This window comes from Pygocentrus nattereri, chromosome 28 (genome assembly GCF_015220715.1).
Source record: "Pygocentrus nattereri isolate fPygNat1 chromosome 28, fPygNat1.pri, whole genome shotgun sequence".
Lineage (NCBI taxonomy): Eukaryota > Metazoa > Chordata > Actinopteri > Characiformes > Serrasalmidae > Pygocentrus > Pygocentrus nattereri.
Genome location: NC_051238.1, coordinates 22,734,424 through 22,752,318, shown reverse-complemented (window position 1 = coordinate 22,752,318; position 17,895 = coordinate 22,734,424). Strand labels below are relative to the sequence as shown.

The 17,895-nt window shown below is 41.2% G+C and overlaps 1 long non-coding RNA gene across 2 annotated transcripts in view; it reads left to right on the top strand.

Moving 5' to 3' along the window:
- LOC119262667 overlaps positions 1 to 17,895 on the top strand; it is a 37,919-nt gene that overhangs the window by 3,038 nt on the left and 16,986 nt on the right. Inside the window, exon 3 of one of the 2 annotated variants that reach the window (XR_005129803.1) lies at positions 12,429 to 13,772. The exons of the other annotated variant lie outside the window; for it this stretch is intronic. This is a non-coding gene — a long non-coding RNA (uncharacterized LOC119262667). Of the gene's footprint in view, positions 1 to 12,428; positions 13,773 to 17,895 lie in introns of those variants that run through there. 2 annotated transcript variants of the gene reach the window in all.

Sequence of the window (17,895 nt, the reverse complement as noted above, 5' to 3'; positions counted from 1 at the left end):
CTCAGGGCGCTGGCGGAGCTTCACCTCCCTTAATTACAGCATTACGGCCTGCTCCTCAGCCTACGCCGCCAGGCCGCCTCCTACGCTCTGGTCGGCGGAAGCAGAGAGGGGGAAGGGTGCTGAGGTCATCGCACTGACACTTTCACAGCCTCTTCTCAACCACAGCAGCAGGGCATTCCAGCCGAACTATAAACAGACCCCATACTGCCTCCATCTTATTTCAGCACTAAAACATGATATTCTCTCCATCCGCCTTTAACCCAGGGGTGCAGAATCTCAGCGGATAGTTTGATTACTTTTTTATGCCATATAATTTTCTTTTGAAGGACAAGCTGTCGAGAACAAAGCTGAAGCTTATCCTGGAGGCAGAATTATTTGAACTGATTGTGACTCTAAAGGGAGAGAATAACAGAAGACAGAACTACTGAATTCATAATGCAGTGAGATGTTTGCACAGAATCTTAGAAACAGCACTGAAAGACTTTGGCCAGTATTTTTTTGTGATATCTTTCAAGTCACACTTAATCCTTGATGATCTGCAGGACACAGCCAGCAAATGTTGCAAGAAGGAGTTGAAAAGGGGGTTTTCCATTCAACGTTACAACATTAATATCATATGGCCGATCGCATTTTCTGATCAAACTATTCAATCAATTTCCACACTCGCTTATGTATGCCGGCACTTTACTTAGCAGCAACAACAAAACAGGCTCAACCACATTCAGCAGAATGGTCATTGATCGGTTTGAGTTCTTTCTCACAGTGCTCCACCACATGCTGGTGCATTAGAAAACCTATACTCTGTTCACATTACAAGCCCTGTTGCTCAATCCTGATTTCGTTTTTCTGATCTGATTGTTCTCAATATGTTCAAGTGGTCAGGTATCAGATATCTATTCAGTGTAGTGAAATCTAATCACATAAGAAAGTGCCTCAAATCTAATTTGAAAAAAAAAATCTAATTTCTCTGTTCACACAGCTCAGAAAAAAAATCAGATTTTTGTCAAAAAATCTAATTTGTGCCACTTCAATTCTGTAATGTGGATGCAGCCAAAGAGAAAAGCCTTGTCTCTTTTTAGAGATATGCATGGGAAATACGGCACAAATAATGATATTTAAAGACATTTTCAGGTCACATCATAATAGTTCGTTTTTTAAGGTTTATGAACATAAATGCACCAACAATAGTGCTAGTTTAAATTAAGAAGGAATGGGAAGGAGGAATCAGACAGGCTTTCTGTAAGTGGTGTAAGGAGGGATTCACATCCTATTTGTTTTTGTGGCCTGAGGCAATTTTTCCCGCAACAGTGCTTTCCACCTCGCGTTTTATACACCCTCCACAGCGGTCTTCTGCGCAGAGCACTCCAGGCGACCCTTGAAAAAGTTCAGCTTGAGTGGTCAGCCTACATCATAACAGTAGTCAATGATTAACCTGAACTGTTTGATTTCACAAATGAAAATGATCATAACAAATAGCAGCTTCCTTTAATTTAGCTTGTTTTGCTAGCAGCAGCATGTTTGTTAATAATTAATCATTTTGAATCTCAATAGTAATAGTGCTTAGCAACAGAGTGTTCAAATGCCCAGTGTGCATACCAGCAGTCCAGCCCCCACAGAAATGTGATTGGCCACCACAGGGACCCCAACGCTAATGCTTGGTCTGGTACTCGAATGGTTAGTGTGTCAGTGGTGGATATTGACTGGTTAGTGTGTCAGTGGTGGATAGTGACTGGTCAGTGGTGATTACTGACTGGTTAGTGTGTCAGTGGTGGATATTGACTGGTTAGTGTGTCAGTGGTGAATATGGACTGGATAGTGCATCAGTGGTGGATATTGACTGGTCAGTGTGTTAGTGGTGGATATTGACTGGTTAGTGTGTCAGTGGTGGATACTGGCTGGTCAGTGTGTCAGTGGTGTATACTGGCTGGTCAGTGTGTCAGTGGTGGATACTGGCTGGTCAGTGTGTCAGTGGTGGATATTGACTGGTTAGTGTGTCAGTGGTGAATATTGACTGGTCAGTGCGTCAGTGGTGGATATTGACTGGTCAGTGCGTCAGTGGTGAATATTGACTGGTTAGTGTGTCAGTGGTGAATATTGACTGGTTAGTGTGTCAGTGGTGAATATTGACTGGTTAGTGTGTCAGTGGTGAATATTGACTGGTTAGTGCGTCAGTGGTGGATACTGACTGGTCAGTGCGTCAGTGGTGGATATTGACTGGTTAGTGTGTCAGTGGTGGACATTGACTGGTTAGTGTGTCAGTGGTGGATACTGACTGGTTAGTGTGTCAGTGGTGGATATTGACTGGTTAGTGTGTCAGTGGTGGATACTGACTGGTTAGTGTGTCAGTGGTGGATATTGACTGGTTAGTGTGTCAGTGGTGGTTATTGACTGGTTAGTGTGTCAGTAGTGGATATTGACTGGTTAGTGTGTCAGTAGTGGATATTGACTGGTTAGTGTGTCTGTGGTGGATATTGACTGGTTAGTGTGTCAGTGGTGAATATTGAGTGGTTAGTGTGTCAGTGGTGGATATTGACTTGTTAGTGTGTCAGTGGTGAATATTGAGTGGTTAGTGTGTCAGTGGTGGATATTGACTGGTTAGTGTGTCAGTGGTGGATATTGACTGGTTGGTGTGTCAGTGGTGGATATTGACTGGTTAGTGTGTCAGTTGTGAATATTGACTGGTTAGTGTGTCAGTGGTGGATATTGACTGGTTAGTGTGTCAGTGGTGGATATTGACTGGTTAGTGTGTCAGTGGTGAATATTGACTGGTTAGTGTGTCAGTGGTGGATATTGACTGGTTAGTGTGTCAGTGGTGAATATTGACTGGTTAGTGTGTCAGTAGTGGATATTGACTGGTTAGTGTGTCAGTGGTGGACATTGACTGGTTAGTGTGTCAGTGGTGGACATTGACTGGTTAGTGTGTCAGTGGTGGATATTGACTGGTTAGTGTGTCAGTAGTGGACATTGACTGGTTAGTGTGTCAGTGGTGGATATTGACTGGTTAGTGTGTCAGTGGTGGATATTGACTGGTTAGTGTGTCAGTGGTGGACATTGACTGGTTAGTGTGTCAGTGGTGGTTAGGGTTGTGTATCATCCACAGCTTCTTTTTAAGTGGTTGTTTTCTACTGCCAGTTCTTCCTTTAGATTCTCTACATGCATTTGGCTTCAAACTAAGTGTCTTCTAACTCTACCAAAATCAATGTGGCCCAGTTTGAAAAGCAGAATGTTCCTGCAGTGTTATATTTCCGTGAATGTAGAACTTCTGGGAGTGTTTTGTGTGTGCTTCTATTGGCATGAAGCTCACAACAATCAAAACAGACTAGCACACTCCCTGCAGCCAGACATACCAATCACATGAATTAACAAGTGACAGACAACCAACATTTTCTATGTAAGTAGGCAATTTGTAGCCGCGCTTTAGCAGCAAGCGGCAGAGTCGAGTGACATCAAGTTGAGATTTTCTCAACTTCAAGCAAATTAAGTGTGACCTGGTGATGCGGCAAGCAAAATGGCTGGTTCAAACTAATTCCTCAGACCAGTTGTACACATAGCAGTCTGAGATCCCCAGCATCTACGCTTGGAACGTTTTGTTCCTACCAGCATTCCTTTCCTGTTCCCAATAATACTGCATATGCAATAGAAGAGAAACTTGTAGATAGATAGATAGATAGATAGATAGATAGATAGATAGATAGATAGATAGATAGATAGATAGATAGATAGATAGATAGATAGATAGATACTATACAGTAACCAACTTGCAGTCTAACTGTACAATTTAACTCCCTAACTTAATATTTAATATAATTATTTAAACATTCTAAACATTTTGTACTCTTTTCTTTTAAAGACTATACAAAAGGTTTTTGTACTATAGCATTTTAAAACTAAACCACCACACCACTTCTCCTGTCAGAGCTTAGTGTTGGTCTAGCTATGCCATTGCATCTATCTGGTTGGTATAGTGTAGCGGGAACGTCTCAGCCATCCATTAAATAGAAGAATAGTAGCCATGTAAACGACTGTATCCGATTATATTTCTAACCGGAACGCGTAAGAACATTTTGCGCATGTGCGTCGCATCATAGCGAAAGTTTAGAACATTCAACAAGTCGGAAGCAGAAACTGGTCTGCAGAGACTGTCTTGGTAACGTACTTCACGCATGGGCGTCATTTTGGATCGAGTTATTTTGCGCATGCAAACGATGATTTTCCATCAGATTGTTGAATAGAGTGGGCATATAAACACCTCTGTAAATCATCACACACATCTGTAAGCGGAATGTATTCATCAGATTGGCAAAACTATTTGCATGTAAACACAGCCACTGTTATAGGGAACTGAGATTGTGATGGCTGTAAACTTTTTCTGACATGTCATATGGGTTTGCTCATTACTGTGCACAAACACAATAAGCATCGTGCCACAAGTCCATGAGAAGAGCTTACTAACATCTCTAACACGTTTAAAGAGAGATCTGTGAAGACACTGCCCTAGAAAATCCTAGTCAGAGGAGTGTGTGATTCATCAAAACAAACAACGCAGTGCGTTATGGGTATCCCCTATCCCCTGTGGTACATTAGTCGTACACTACTTATTGCGGTGCACTGTGGGATTGTTTTGACTGCACTATGTTTTTGAACACCACTACCAAACGACAGAACCCCAAAACAGTGCACTGTATAGTGAACAGGCACAGTTTCGGACACAGCTAGTGTTGTACTGCCCATCTCTATTGACAGAAAGCTGATTCCAGGTAGCTATCAGGCTCAAGCAGCTAGGAAATCTCAAGGAAAGGAAAGGGAAAAGGGAAGACAAAAGCAATGGACGACATTCAAATCTTAGCCTGATCCAGTCCCTGCTGTAGCAGTGGAGTCTCTAGCTCCTCGTGCCAGCTTTGGGACAGCGCCGGCCGTGCCGCTGCCCTAAAGTCAGATCTGCTGGCGCTCATTTGTATACAAATCACAGGCCGTGCTGTAATACCGCCGCCTTCGACCAGACAATGCAGTCATTGTGTGGAAGGATCTGGGTGGCACTTTCTACACATGGCTCTGTGGAGACACGACAAACACAAACACACGCGTGCACGGCTGCCGCAGTCCCGCCAAAAGCCTCTCAGCAGCACAAGAAGACAATGCGCGCCTAAGAGAATGCGAAAAAGCCTGGATTTGAATTCGCCGCTGCACTCCTCATTGATTATCTCATGTAAATGGCTAATGGAAGGGAGAGCAGCAGGGGAAAGAACACAAAGCTTACAGCTCATAAAGTGGCCCTGTGGATATTGCATCACACTAGCCGAGGCTTACATTGCGAGACTGCTGCATCGACAAAACTTTCAGGATAAAGTGGAAACAAACTGCCCTGTTTAGATTGTTTCTCCTACCTATTAATGTCGAACAGTGCATTGATGATCCACTATAAGCTGAAATCAACAAGTATTTAATGTATACAAGTTTCATTTATATAAGACATGCACACTTTTAAATGATACATTTTTATTAAACTTCAAATTATGGGCAGAAAAATGCGGTTGTGGGCCCTTCAAGGATGTATTTCTTTCCCTATCCTACAGCTTCCCTTTCAAAGACACAATCCAAAAGTAAAGAACCCAAACCAGCAACTTAAAATATATAAATAATGTAGTAAACAATTATTTCATTTTCTGGAGTACACAAACACCTGGAATCGTTCCAATTCATCTCCCGATCCCACGCCAGAAGCACTTTCTCAGAGAAGTGCCTCTTCATGCTCCCAGCAGCATTCACCAGCTAAAGGCAGTGCTCATAATCCTAGGTTAGCGACTCCTTTGTTTACTTCCGCTTTTTGTCACTTCTTCCCGTCACTGTGAATTTGAGATTTGATTATAGTCCCCAATGCACTTAAACTCATCGCCAACTGAATCAAGCCTTACGTGTGAGGCTGCAAGAAAGACACAGTGGGTAGGTGAGGTTTGCAAACATGGCAGAAATCCTAAAGTTGTTCTAATCAGATATGTTTGCCCGGACACTCCTCTGCGCTGAATGCTGATGATGAGGATGACAAAGAGGCATGCAGGGCAGCTGTTACTTCTCTTTGTGCTGTGCTGGAAAGAAAAGAAAGGTCAGTGGCAAGGCCCATAAGACATAATAAAGAGTTTTTCCACAGGCCAGTCATCTTTGAAGCACACGCCAATTTGTCTTCCAGGACTATTTTTCCATGTTTTGTAAGCTAGACAGATCAGTTGTCTGGTGAAACCGTCCTGCAGAACGTAGCCAACTTCAGCCATACTTACTCAAATTGCCAGCTTTTGTTAACTCCCTTGGATCCATGCAACAGCAAGCCTCGCACTTTCTCAGCTCTAGAAAGCTTATTTGGGTTTGTGCTGAGGTTTTATACTCTGACATAAGCATTTATGGAAAACAGTTTGACCTAGACCAGAACAGTTAAGGCCTGATTGGTAAGGTTTTTTTTGTTCTGCCTTCTTAAACTGAGAGTTAACTGTCAAAAAATAGCTGTTTTAACTTTGCCCTAATGTTTGGAGTTCATGCAATAGTGTCTTAACAGAACATTGATTAATTAGTGAACTTAAGTTCAATAAAATGTATATATTGTAAGGCAGCTTGGTTAAAGGGGAATTAAACCACTTAAAAAAAAAAGTTGCATATCTCAATCACTGAGATGTAAACAGAGTCATTCAGACTGGTCTGATGTTGAACAGTGCACTGTAGAGAAACTTAGATTTATTTACAGCAGTGGTGTTAGAAACCAGGCGTCACCATGTCTACAACACTAATATAGCCATTTTATTTACTATACAAAACGACCAGTGAACTACACGCCTTCTGAGTTTTTATATGGAATAAGGAACTCATAACTTTAAGCTGATATTTGGTAAACAAAACTGTTCCAAAGCTTTTGCCAGGCTCAGACTATCAATATATAGTCAATATATGGTGGACCCTTACCTGGCTAACTTTTTTCACCGGTCAGTGAATTTTTCATGACATCACAGTAGTTCACATGAGGGCTTTGCAGCACCACAATGGCCGCATACTAACTGCAGTGTTGGGCACCACACCAGTGTAAGCACGTATTTTTTCCAGTAGCAAGATTTCACACACATTCACAAGAGCACAGCTTAACATACCCAACAACCACTGCAACACTCCCCTATGAAGCGCATCCACTCTTGACAAGCAAAACATTTACCCCAATGAGAACGACATAAATTAAAATTGGATGGCTGAAATGCACTTAAAGATGGAAAAAAAACCAGCAAATTAAAAAACCCAAACCATCTTTTTTGCAATTTATATCTTACCTTTGATGACAATTCACAGATCACTGCCAAAAAGCCAAATGAACTTTTTTCTTGAACTCAGACTGGCATGTTTGGCTTTGGAAACGGGCATCCTCTACTCTGTCAAAGCATCAAGTCTCTCTTTTACAGATCCATTAGGCACATCTTTTAAATATCTGGAGCTTCAAATTCAAAGGACATTTCAGCAGTTTAGTTTACTGCTAAAGACATTAAAGCTTGGACAAGGTAATGGAGAACAGAGGAACAATTGCTAAGCAGGGATTGGAGGAGAAAATAAAGTGAATGTTGAGGAAAGATGTGATACAATGATAAATTAGTCAAGCTTCACTGTATTGCTAGTAAAGTTCCCATAGTGAGTCAAAAGAGTTGTTCAGATGCTTGGGCCTCTGGGCATGCGGTCATAAAACACATTGGATGATCGGGGCCTGACCATCACCTGATTCTCTGAATTACGAGATCAATAAGGGGTCAAAACACAGACACAGCTACATGCAAGCTAATACTACTGAACTGACATCATAACACCGGCAACTTAAATTAATCAAATGTGGAATCTGCTTTGGATTAGTAGGTTACACTTTGAGTAGCTTGTGTTACAATATAGTGTTATAATTTAATAGTAGAGAAACATTCATGTGAAATTGCAGGAGTGTTAGTTTGTTGCTAGCATGTACAACCTTGTAATTCAGGGGATCCAGTAACATTCAGAGTTTGGGAGTATATACACAGAACAAAACATGGAATATTTTTGTTTATGGCGCCCACAGGGTCAATTTACGAGGTCTTAATATGAGCATGAGGTACAGAATGATACTCAACTTCAGAGGTTTATGTAAAATGGTCTGAAAAAAATATTTTCTTTGATACTATTTTGCTTTACAACAGCCTGCATGTACTCTTCTGCCATGAATGCATTTCTAAAATGAAACACAAACGCATTTTGCCAAAACCATTATTTCAAAACCATTGTAAATCAGGTCTCAGGCACTGTATTTAATGTAATAACTTTAAATAAAGCAGCTTTTAGAGACATTAAACTCTCTCTAAAATCTGGTTCCTATCACCACCACTGTGTACGGTTCTGACTCTAATTATGCCAATATTTTAAACAATCGCTGAAATTTAAAACAGCAAAGCATTTATTTGTTCTGCGAAAATCAAATTTACACAGTTATCCCTAATGCAGTTGTGGCTTATGTAGCTAACATCTAATAGAAGTTTAGCCTCCCCATATAATTTGAGGTGTGTGATGATTTAGAACTGCACTTTAATGCTTTCATTACTTCTTAAATACATTAGCCTCACACCTCCAGTGCAAAACTGAAGACTTAAAGAAACTTCAAATCCCAAATGTGTCTTGGCTCATTAATTACGTTTGAAATAAGTCACAAAAGTGCAAATTTGATTGTTCATTTAATTATCGCTTTAATTCCATCCTCAGTTTTTTAAATTTTACTTGGCTCTTCACCGGCGCAGAGCCTTTATTGTTTCTCAGTGACAGTAACCACAGGCGAATTGAGCCTCTAATAATATTGCAAATGAAAACGTATGCACTTGCCTGGCTAAGTGGCTGAGTATGCAGCTGCTCCATGTCAGCACTAGTTGGCCCTCAGCAGAGCAGATAACATTGCTTTCCATTTAATACACTCTCCCCAGGCCCGTCGCCATTACATCCAAAAGCGAGGGTTTTTTTAGCCCTCAGCACAATCCCCCCTCCACAGGCTGAAAATGTTTATTTGGCCTGGAATACAGCAGTTTGTTTCTGTATGTTGGCTTGTGATGCATGGAGAGGGATTATCATCGGACTCGTTAATGAGGCTGAGCTTGTCCAGCTGCTGTACTGCTGACCTCTGAGTGAATATGTGCGTGGCTGAATGTAGAGGCTGATTATTTGTCATTCAAGGCTGAAGTATTAATAGTGGAGAGGTGCATTTAAGTTGGAGGGGTGTGCATTCATAAAGGCCGAAAAACGAGAAGCAGCTACTGAAAATCTGTTAGCGCTCATACATACCGCAATTACGCTCAAACAGCTGAGGTCCACCGGTACGACTGTTTCATATAGTGAAAAGGCCATCGTGGGGCTGGGAGAAAAGTCTGTCCAATAATGAAGTGAGTTTTGAAGAGTGCTTTCACATCACATTCCCCGCAGCTCGAGTAACCGCACAGAGCTGAGGGAGGAACGGCAAGGAACCGGTTCCTAATTCATTCGGCCGTCTTCATTAAAAGGAAAAGAGATCATTTTGATTGGCCTCGCTATAATCACAAACTCTATGGGTCTCCTCTTTTTTCTGAAGTCCACAATAAAAATGAATGTACTCGAGCTGCTTATTACCATTTCTACTTCATTAAATAAATGATCCAGTCATCATTGGGACCACAATTACAGGCGACCCTGCTCAAAGCTGCACGAGTAAAAGAATATTAGTTTTCCTGCAGTTACTCTCAAAGAAGATGAATCTGTAATTAATACAAATTTAGTCTTCTCGGAGTGACTCATTCCACTCATTCATGATAAACTATCTGGTAGGCTCAGCATAGGCCGAACAGCAGAATTAAAACTATACATCATTGATCAAAAGCAAATAACATATAAATGTGATAATAATGCAAATTGTTCGGTAGCGTTTCATAATACTGTCAGCAGAATACTGATGACTTCTCTGAGCTTACAAGGCAGCGTTCAGATTATAACCATTTAAACCATTTGGGAGGCAGCATAACGGTTTCAAGGGAGAAGAAGCCTGCTGTGAACTGCAGTCAAATGCAGAAAAAGTCAGTGCCATACTGTTAGATTAAATGTTGTTGAGGCAATGTCTGCTGTAGGTTTGGGCGGTAAGGGCATGTCCCCTCCGCTTTAGGGGCTTGTGTTTGTCGAAAAAGTACATAGCTCAGGTGCAAAAGAGGCATCAGATATGAATTACCATAGCCGTCAATTACAATTTAAAACACTAATTAAACCCAAAATAGATTGTTGTTTCATTTAGATTTTGCCAGTAACAACCAAAAAAAGCACTAGCCTGTCCTGAAATTGTTTTCAGTGCTTTTTTACTGTACTGTGATCATTTGTTGAATAATGCTGTGTGCTTTCTTTTTCTTCTCAAGCATCATTACATCACTATTGGGGTACTTTCCTAAAACATTTATAGTGACTTTTTAGTGACATCAATATATTAAGTGTAATAATATATTATTTTTTATACATGTTTACAAATCAAATTTCACCTCTGCCTTCAAAACATCACCAAATATTATTATGATATGTGGTAATACACCATTCACCAATGCACAAAAATGCATACAAATTCATAAATAGCATAAAAGTAATGTGACATCAAAGAGTTTACTCTGCTTGTTGTGCCGTCTTAACCCTTGGTTCAAAATCAAAAACATCCATCCATCCATCCTCTAAGCCGCTTCTCTATCAGGGTCGCGGGGGGGGGGTGCTGGAGCCTATCCCAGCGGTCATCGGGCAGAAGGCAGGATACACCCTGGACAGGTCGCCAGTCCATCGCAGGGCAGACAGACAGACACACCCAGGGGCAATTTAGCATGTCCAATTGGCCTGACTGCATGTCTTTGGACTGTGGGGGTAAACCAGAGAACCTGGAGGAAACTCACGCAGACACGGGGAGAACATGCAAACTCCACACAGAGAGGACCCTGATCACCCGGCCGGGGAATCGAACCCAGACCCTCCTTGCAGTGAGGCGACAGTGCTAACCACCACGCCACCGTGCCGCCCCAAAATCAAAAACAGTCAAATAAAAAGTTCCTTTTGCTTACATGGTCAAATAACTGACTACTGAGCTTGACTTTCAATCCGTCATGCAATAAATGTAAAACCATCTATCTACCAACAATTGGTAAATGTTAAATGGTGCAGCTAACTAGGAGAGAGGAGCAAGTTAGTATTAGCTTAACTAGCATGGTAACAGCTCTGATCACCACAGAACAGGTTGGATTCTAGATAAAACACTGACACAAGTTTAGATGATAATGTCATACACTCCCCGGCCACTTTATTAGGCACGCCTTGCTAGTAAAAGGTTGGACCTCCCTTTTAACTGTCTTAATTCTTCATGGCACACTTTCAACAAGGTGTTGGAAACGTTCCTCAGAGATTTTGGTTGGTTATTTGAGTTCCTGTTGCCTTTCTATCATCTGGAACCAGTCTGCCCATTCTCCTCTGACCTCTCACATCAACAAGGCATTTTCATCCACACAACTGACCGCTCACTGGATATTTCCTCTTTTTCGGACCGTTCTCTGTAAACCCTAGAGATGGTTGAGTGTGAAAATCCCAGTAGATCAGCAGTTTCTGAAATACTCAGACCAGCCCGTCTGGCACCAACAACCACGCCACGTTCAAAGTCACTTAAATCCCCTTTCTTCCCCGTTCTGATGCTCGGTCTGCACTTCAGCAAGTTGTCTTGACCACCTCTACATGCCTAAATGCATTGAGTTATGGCCATGTGATTGGCTGATTAGCTATTTGTGTTAACAAGAAATTGAACAGATGTATATCGGAGGGAGTGAAGACTGGAGGGACAACAAGGCAAAATTAAAGCTGTTGTTGTGTTTGAACCTGTGGTGTACTAGCAAACCTAATGTTAGCTTAGTGAGCAGGTTACAGATCCAGTCAATGGCGTACAGCACAGTACTGGTTTGATTCTGATTAACTGACATGTGTTAGCCAATAAAAACTCCTGTCAGAGACAGCAAAGCCATGTGACTGGTGTGGGAGTGACAGAAAGCTGAAACCAAACCTGTTGTGTGGTGAGTGTTGCTTTTCGCTGTTGCTGAGTCAGTGTTGTGCATAGTTTTCCTAGCCCGGATTGACCAGCACAGTAGATGGAGAAAGAAAACATACCTGACATGATAGCTGTGGGAGCCATTCAATAGAATCAGTGAAGCGATTAGAAGACCCCCAATTTTTAGATGTTGGGTGTGTTTTCATTCATTTGCCACCTGGCCAGGACTTCCCTGGATTGCCCAGGTTTCTGGTTGCCTGTCCAGGAAAAATATAAAACATGTTATTGTTTCTCATGAAGTTTAAACTGCTTCATCTTATTCAGTCAAACCATTTGAGTACAAAGAACAAGTCTGATTACAGTGTTTCCTCAGCAGAGGTGGCAGGCCAGACATCCCCCTCCACCCCAGGGCAGGGTCAAGGCCTACACCCGTCCAGCACCCACCCCCAACCCCCCAACCAAGATTTGGGGATTTGGAGACCTCTCTGGTGGAAGTTTGTAATCGCATGCAATGTGCAGAAGAACACTTTATAATGCTGGTTATGCTTTGAACCCCAAGAGCGGATATGAGAACTCAAAATTTGGCGAGGGACGTGTCTTCCAGAGACGTCACTGAATAACCTACTATAGTCATCAAGAATAATATTGATCGTATTTGCATTTCAGACACATCAAGCTGAACTTTCTTTTTGAGCCCGAATGTTTGACTTTAATAAATAAAAATGTATGACATGGTCCGAAAAACTCCAGCGAAATCCAATCTGACACCTCTGACTTTCAAATTAGTATGTCAGGCTTTACAGGGTGACTCATATTTTAGCATGTTTTTTTTCTGTCTCAGTAGTAAAATCAGCTACTTCTTTCAGTTTTAACAAAGCAAAGAAAGTCTTCTGTAGTGCTTCTTTAACTTCTGCGGTATTATTACACTATTATTACAGTTATATCACCAGCCCCTGCTCTGAGCAATGGTCTCAGCATTTCATATTTAGCTTCATTTTTCATTGCTCAGATACTCACTAGGGATTTGTCTCTTCAGCTCTTTTGAGGAACGGCATGGTGGATCCCATTATTTTGAGTCCGATATGATCAGCAACTATCCACATTTATTGCATGATCTCAGAACATCTCTCTCCACTGTAACGCCACACCCCTTTAATGTGTGAACATTAAAATTCTTCCACAAGGCCAGACCAAACATCCTCTCGCAGATATCACGCTAGACTAAGATTGCACTGTTCTCTGCCATGGTTTATGTTGTTCATTTTTCATGTCTGATGGCTGCTCTGGATTCTTGGTGGAACTCCTTGTTGAGGAAAAGAAGGCCCAGTGTTTTGAGACTATTGTTCTCCAGCGCTCCAGTTTGAACTTTTACAGTCAAGGGCTTTTAAAAGTGGAGAAATCTCGTGCTTAATTTGAAGAAACACTTCTTACGGTTCAAAAGACTCGAGTCACTGTTTTCATTAATATAAAACCAGTCAGCGTGCAGAGACATGTATAAAATCTCTGCTAATAATCTAAGTTATAAACTGTTTGTAGAAAGCTGTATAAATCAATACATTTGAAGATTAGTGGTAGATGGTTCCATAATAATTGAAAAATTGAAAAACAGTGACCATATTTTGCTGATGAAATATCTATTAATAGTATTTTGTGACAACAAAATTCTGTAAGTAGATGTTCCCAAAATAGTTTAAATTGGGAATAAACCATGTTTATTTTGTCCATTTTGTAACATTTCAATCTACACTGCCTCAGTGACAACTGAACTGATCTATTAGGCTACTATGTCAAATGATTTTTGAACAGTACTGTACACACATATAACACAAGGCCACACACACACACACACACTCACATGGGCAGGGTGAAAATATTATGAGAAAGTGTCTAAGAACTTTTCTGAAGTAAGACTTCATTTGCACACTCCCAAGCCACACCCAGAATATGTTATTAAGTCATTTGAACACAATACATGAAGAGAATGTGTCATACATAGTGCTGTTTCCAAGTCCACACCCCAAGTCGGCTTCTAGTCCTGCTGCGGAGGAGTTTATTGTCTTTTGCTGGGGAATTTCTTCCTTTCTCTCTGCAGCATCACTGAGAATGCAGAACAGCTTTAGTGCACTAGACGGTCATGCTTTACTTGAACCCTACTGCATAACACTAACTTAACTGTGCTATGAATATGTCATAACAGATGTCATATGCTGTCTTGCTGTCTTGAGTTGCCATGATAGAAGTAATATAACAGCAAGTTAGTGCTACCAGTAGCGTCATGACAGATGTCATAATGTTTGAAGTCATGACGGCTGACTAGAGTACGTTTAGAAAAATGAGCATGTAATGTAAATTGTTATAAACATGACATCAAACATTATAACATCAGTCATGACAGTTACTGGTAACAGTCGCATTACAGTTACATTTACGCAATAACATGAGAGGGAGTGCTGTACCGTGAGATGCTTTGGTCCTGGTGGGCTGATCTATAGCACCAGACCGAAGCCAGTATTTTATGGTTCAGCAGTACCTTGAGTGATTATTAAGATTATACAACAGATTACATCAGTTATTCATTTGTATTCTTAGATTTTGGGGCAATTATAACACAAATTAATTTAAAAAAGCAGCTCTGACACAGCGCAACTGAAAGGCTACTAAATTAAGGACTGAAAATCCTTCAAGAACTCTACAAAGGAAACATCAAGTCTTCAGGTCAAGATAAAATATATTGACTACCACTATGTACCAAATGGCCTCCTTATCCCTATATGGTGCATTTGGAAACTGTTGATTGCTGTATACTAGAACACTAATATAGGGAACAGAATTCATGATAGTAAATGATTTCGTATGTTATGTCTTACAGGGTTGTTCATTACTGTGCAACGGAAGATTCCACTGCAGATACACTATAAACATACAGCATTAACCGCAGTATTTAAGGTGAAACATCCACATGAGGCGATGTGTCAAAAATGTAAAAATAGGGCTCTGACAGTCGGGTGTGGTTTAGAGGTAAGAGTTGATTAAAACGGGAAAGTTGTCACTGATCTGCATCTCTTGCTGTAGTTCTTGACAGGCTTGTTATTTTTAATAAAGTTGCGACTGTCACCGTTTTAATGACTGGTTGTCTTTGCTTCATTATGGGTAAATAAAGCGGAGCGATACTTAAAGATGGGTTTGGTCACTTCTCAGCCAATCACATTGCGAGGATGGAACTAACTGTGATATTTGTTAAAATCTGTCACGTGATTTAATGATTGCATATGACGTCTGCCATGGTGAGGTCAATGTTATTTAGTAGGTAAAGCAGGGGTCCAGGAGGGCCAGTGTCCTGCATGGTTTGGTAATTGCCCTACTCAAACACACACGCTACACATGGCATTGAACAGATCAGGTGTGTGTGAGCAGATAAAACCACCAAACCGTGCTGGACAGAACGGATTTTTTTATGTCAACATTGTATTAACATTAAACTCGCAATAAAAGTCACCAGCTCTTAAAATTGGCCACAACGACGCTTGAAAATGTCATCACTGTTCAAAGAAAAACAAATATCTCCAAAGTGGTAATTTTACAGGAGAAGACAAAAATGTTCTTTACCTTTAATGTAAGTCAATGGAATTATTTTTTTATGCCAAGCAATTTTAGAGCATTTCCACTGGACCAAAAAAAAAAAAAACAAGTATCTCCATTTTTTCAATATTATAATTGACCCTGAGTTTCCGGCTCCTAATGTTGGCAGTAATAATGGTGAATAAACATTGATTTATAACAGACTGCAAGATCACATGATGGATGTAATCATAGCCACAGCTTGAATTTTTGCTATTGCTTGTTCAGGGCACCCAAGGACAAATGAGATCTAGCTAGCCACCTGGCGTTCATAACCACGTTAATTATTAAATCTGATTAAAGTAACATTTTGTCTGACGTTCTTTGTGTTGTACCAAAGCGATTTGTTTCAGCTGGCTTTTTAAGACGTGATCCTTGCTGTAAATAAAGCACACATCTTCTAAGCTGCTTCTCCTGGGCCGCGGAGGGAGCTGGAGCCCATCCCATCGGCCATCAGGCGGAAGGCAGGATACACACTGGATAGGTCGCTAGTCCATCGCAGGGCAGACAGATACAGTCTGTCAGCAATTTAGCATGTCCAAATGCCCTGACAGGATGTCTTCAGACTGTGGGAGGAAACCCACGCAGACACTGGGAGAACATGCAAACTCCACACAGAGAGGACCCTGATCACCCGGCCGGGGAATCGAACCCACACCCTTCTTGCTGTGAGGCGACAGCCACCATGCCGTGTTTTAAAAGGTTGAAAAATGATTGCGGTAGTGTTTAATGTTTACAGTATTAATTCAGGGTAATAAATATAAAATAAAGAATCATCATTTGATTAGAACGTTGATGCAGTGAAGTTGACACTGACGGTTTGATGTTGATTGCTGTGTGTAACATTTATTGACATCTACCGGTGAGGCTGCTGTAGATTGCAACCAATAGAACACCCGTCCTTCACCCCTCCCTCACCTCTCCCTTTCCAAGAGTGTAGTAGAACCACTTGTGGCCTTCATGTTTTCACTCTTTTGATGAGGAGGATAATAAATAATGAGTATTATCCTCTGTCAAAATTTGGATTTTCAAACTTTTCACAACACAAAATGGTTAGCCAGCACCGGTAGTTATCAGCTGGACCCAGTCTGCCCATTCTCCTCTGACCTCTCACATCAACAAGGCATTTTCGTCCACACAACTGACCGCTCACTGGATATTTCCTCTTTTTCGGACCGTTCTCTGTCAACCCTAGAGATGATTGAGCGTGAAAATCCCAGTAGATCAGCAGTTTCTGAAATACTAATAAAGTGGTCAGTGAGTGTACATTAATGAAAACATGGTTTTGTATTTTATATTTCATTTCTGCTACTCAATCTCCCTAAATCTTACATACGGTACCTTTAAAATTGATTAAGTGACTGATTGCTCTCTGGGTACTATGAAACTATTATGCAAGTTCTATAGTTATGAGAGTGAGCAATTGAAGCATGGACCAGACCAGCCCTTGCAGTTTGAGGGCATAATAATAAATGAAGTGCTGCTTTGAGATGCAGCACACAATGACAGATGTATGAGAAAGTTATCATTGTGTGACTCTGCCTAAAAGGGGGAGCCTTTCAAATATCATCAACAAACTGCATCATTAGCATCAACATTACAAACAGGCCCAAATTACATGGCTTGAATTCATTTCTGATTTGGCAAAAGACACAAGCTGAGGGACAGCTTTTCAAAAATAAGTGCAATAAATCAACAGGCTTTTCTGGAAGGGCCTGTTTTCTAACAATCAAAAACCGTCCCCTACCATCTTCCCCTGAACTTTACTGACTGGACTGCTTCTTAACTCCCATCTACAGCAGCTTCAACGGTAGTTAAAAAGGAAAATCGGAACATCATAACAGCTACATCCCGGAATGATTGGCATGAAGTGTCGCCCCCAAAGAGACAAACACTAATTGTCCGTCCCGGGAGAGCTATCTCTGCGGCTTCTGTCTGCCTTGAGTCCTTAACGGCTCCTTGTCTCGATCAAAGAGGGCCAACACCTCGGGTTAAGTGTTTACAAGTCAGATTCGGGGGTGGGGGGGAGCACCCCTCTCCAATTTCTGGTGACTGGTGAGATGAATATTACATGGTTGTGGTGGACTGATTAGTGAGCTGATATGATTGGCTAAAGTTGCACAGCGTTCAGCCTCAGACTCCAACAGCTACACTGAGCCTAACCACAGGAGAACACTCAAAAAGAAAATGCTGTTTCATCACACACACACACACACACACACACA